The sequence below is a fragment of the Alligator mississippiensis genome, chromosome 9, assembly GCF_030867095.1.
Source record: "Alligator mississippiensis isolate rAllMis1 chromosome 9, rAllMis1, whole genome shotgun sequence".
NCBI lineage: Eukaryota > Metazoa > Chordata > Crocodylia > Alligatoridae > Alligator > Alligator mississippiensis.
In genome coordinates this window covers 112,232-116,030 of record NC_081832.1, presented here as the reverse complement: position 1 = coordinate 116,030, position 3,799 = coordinate 112,232, and the positions used below count along the sequence as shown (strand labels likewise).

Below are 3,799 nucleotides of genomic sequence, written 5' to 3'. Positions count from 1 at the left end.
CTTGTGCTGAGCAGCAGCTTCTGCTTTGCCATCGCCGCTAGTGCTGCTGCTCACCATGGGCAGACAAGTCTGAAGCAGTACGTGCTGTTTCTGGCTTGTCCGTGGATGGTCCTGTTCACTGAGCCCAGAGTACGAGTGGGTTAGACGTGCTTGGAGCTGTGTTGGAGCTAAAGAGGCAGTTCAGCTGCAGCCCTGCTGTGCAGCCACGGGGTGGAGGGATGCACCATGGCCTGGATGCCGTCTGGGTCAGGTAGGGCCGAGGGACCCGCCGCAGGCCAAACCGAGTCCCTTCATGAGCCATATCTGGCCTCTGAGCTGTATTTTGCCTACCACTGCTATCATGGGATGGATGTGTTACACCAAGAATGTCTCTGGAGAAGTACAAGAGAACCAAAGCAAGTACCTTCATAAAATGTACACCAACACCAGATTATTGGGACATTACTAATCAGGCACTGTTGCCAAGAGCAGCTACTTACAGCAGAGAATACACAAACGTAGTCAGAACTGGGGCGGCCAGGTGCCCGGGCCTCTCACAATACATCCTTCAGGTTTGAGGCCAGTTCCACAATCCCACGTTTGCCTTTTTGTGGGGGTTTTATAAAGTTCAGGTTGAAATTCTGTATTCCAGCCCATTTCTCTGAGGTAAGGATCTCTTGCCTTTGAGTAGAGAGCAGGGAAACTGAGTCATGGTCTGGGACCATTGTTCTTTCCTGAACTTGCCTCCTAAGCAGTGGGTGTCATTATTGGACTATACATCCCTACTCCCTTGAAACTTTTCTGCCAAGCTCCGATTGGTGTTTTTAGACGGAGCTGCTTCTGGGATCAGAGTATCTGGAGGGAGGAGTAACCTTGTGGAAAGTAGCATAGCAAAAAAAGAGGTTCTTGCCATGGGCTGCGACAGACCCTTGGCACTTTACTAGTCACAGAACATGGTTCTGCATTGAGGGGCCTTGTTTGACACCTAAGGATAGTTGTTTGAGATAATAATTCCCAGATATTGCTTCTGAGAGTATGAATGGGGGAGGAATGTATTCACTCTTTCTGCTTTTAGCTACTAGCAGTATGTTTTTAACTGAGCTGTCCTTGGCTGATCCGAGCATATGCAGTGCCACATTTGTGCCCGTTGCCGCTCAGCACTGGCATCACTTGGAGTTTAGAAGACAGTAACGTTCCTTCATACAGCTTCAGCTGTGTGCAGTGGGACTCCTTCAATAGAGGAGTTTTTAATCATTGAGGCACGTTAGAAAGAACCTGGTAATGTTCATTCTTTTGAGAAACAAGACTATGGCCCCTTTATGGTCGGGACCGTTTTGCAAGCTTAGAGCCAGAATTCTTGGAAAGTAGCAATTACTTTACTTGTTCCTGGGGTTCCTGGTTTTCTCTGTTAAAAAAATTGCCAATTCTCTGATTAAAACCCTCATATTATAACCTGCCTTTGCCTGTTATTACCATGAAACGCTGCTTGTGCCCCTCAGTCCCCCCCCACCCCCATGCTTGCCAGCCCTGCTGGTGCCCTTAGTCCTGCCAGCCATGCCGGACGGAGGGAGGCCCCAGCTGCCAGGCCTATGCCCCCCACCCCTGGAAGGAGGCTGCTGCTGCTGCAGTGGAGCAGAGCATCGAGCCTGGTTCCCGCCTGCTCCCTGTCTGCTGTGGGACTGGGCAGGTGGTGAGGCCAGCTCCCCACTCTCGTGTGCACTCTTGTGGTACAGAGGGGATTCCTGCCCATCAGATCTGTGCTTGGGTGGATGTGGGCTCCTGCCCTGCTACCCTCCCCTGGGGCCTCTGCAGCCTGGCGGGTGCAACCTGGCATGGCAGGGAACAGCAGAGTCACACAGGGAAGCTGCTTGACACTATGACCTCCGCCCTGCTCTGGCAACCTGTACCCTGCATGCATGGGGGCAGGGTTGCGCTCCTCACTGGTGCTGCTCTTGCCCCAGAGACAGGTCTGGGGGCACGGGTCCCCACTGCCCTCCAGGAGTGCACGCAGCCATGGGGAGCCAGCCTCACCCATCCTTCCTGCTCCCCACTAGGGTCCTGCAGGCAGAGACTGCAGCCCCCAGCCCCATGCACTGCCAAGCTGGGCAGCAGCCCCACCCCCACCCAACTCCCTCCCTCCTGATGAGGGCCTCACTTTCCCCACCAGCTCCCCACCACTTACCTGCAGGAGCCGTGGCGTCCAGGGGCGGTCATGGTGCACTGCCACGCTCAGGGGATGCACGAGCACCCGTGTGCACCCTGTACACGTTGCCTCTGTGCTGCATTCAGCTCCTGCCCTGCCATCGGTGTCGAGGAGGTGAGACCAACCTGCTGCTCAGTGCTGCCCTGCGGTGGTCCCGTCGGGGCCTTGATCCAGCACGTGAAGGCGCCCTCCTGTGGCCGCGTTGGGGAGACCCGGGCGGGAACTCAAGCCGGCTCCCCGCGGCAGCGTGGGACTGGCGCGGGGTTTGGAGCCCGAAGACAAGGGCCAGGAACAAAGCTGGCTCCGTCCCGCCCTCCCGGGCCTTCGACTTGCGCGGAGCAGCCGGGCTTTAAAGCCAGAGAAAAGAAAAACCTGCCAGGTGCTACTCCCTAGGGTTCAAACCGGGCTTTAGAGCGCGAGATGAGGGCAGAGCAAGAGAGCGCGGCTTCGGCTCCGCAGCTGTAGCGCAGGCAGGCGGGAGATGAAAGCAGAGAGAGAAGAGAAAAGGCCCCGCTGGCTCGGGCAGTCGCTAGAGCAGCGACCAGAGCCTTGCGTTCCCTCCGGGCGCTTGGGCCGTGCAGCGATTGGGTGGGAGGGTTGTGTGGGCAAAGTCGGTGCTAGTCCGCTTTGCTTCGTTCTGATTGGCCTCTGCTGAAAGAGGAGGGTGTAGGAGCTCTCTGATTGGCTGTCAGGCATTACTGAGGGGGGGCTCCCTGCTCTGCGTGCCGATTGGTCCGACTGCGATGCCTAGGGGAGATTTTCAGCCGGCCGTCGCAGCGGTGTGCCGAGGGGCAAGGGGAGGTTTACCCGGCCCGGCCCGGCCCGGCCCGGCCCAGGGTGCATTCCCCTTTGCCCGAACCCCCGTGCCCAGGTTCCGGGCCCGTGTGGCCCTCGTTTGAGGTATGTCGTTGCTAGCTATATTTGCACGGACTTTCGCATTTTTTTTAAGAGAAAAGGGAAGAAAAGCCCGTGGTTGTTCACCGCAAGACTTCACTTCCGTTCTAGTGCGGAGTCTGGTATTCTTGGTGTAAAATAATAAAATATGGAGAAGGAGGGATGGAAGTGGCAGTGGTCTTCATTGTGTCGTTACTTTCGTGAACTTGAAACTGTACAGAGATGCGTCTAATAATTGTGTGTGTGTACACAGATGTGCATATAATGTGGGTGCAGAATCCGTGCCATAAGATACATAGTGATCCAACTGCCTTGTGTCTCTCTCTCTCTCTCTGAAATAAGGGAACTCGCTTTATGTATTCAAATAACAGGACGGTTGCATCTCAATATAGATGAATGTGGACAGGTACTAGATACGTAAGGCATCCATCCCTAGAGTATTAAAAGAATACCCTCAGTGCTGCCCTCCTGTGGCTCGCGCTCCGCGTTGCAGCCAGGAGACAAGGGCGGATAGGAAGAGAAAGCGTCGGTGCCGCCCGCGCGTGCTTCCACCGGGGCTTCGCGGCCCGGGGATCCTGGCGCGTCACAAAGCGGGCCCAGTGCCGCGGGCCGGAGCTTCGCACTGGGCACGGCAGCCGTGACCGCGGCCGGGGCGGACACACGATTAACGAGGCATTGATTTCAGGGCCGGGAGCGCGGCAGGGCCGGATCGGAGGCTCGAGT

At 56.5% G+C, this 3,799-nt stretch overlaps 1 long non-coding RNA gene across 1 annotated transcript; it reads right to left on the bottom strand.

The window, feature by feature from the left end:
• Nucleotides 1-1,294: 1,294 nt before the first annotated feature.
• On the bottom strand, nucleotides 1,295-2,758 carry LOC132243409 (uncharacterized). The gene is made up of 2 exons (XR_009454982.1): nucleotides 2,162-2,758; nucleotides 1,295-1,384 (listed from the first exon to the last, which is right to left on the bottom strand). It is a non-coding gene; the product is annotated as an uncharacterized LOC132243409 (long non-coding RNA).
• Nucleotides 2,759-3,799: the final 1,041 nt, after the last annotated feature.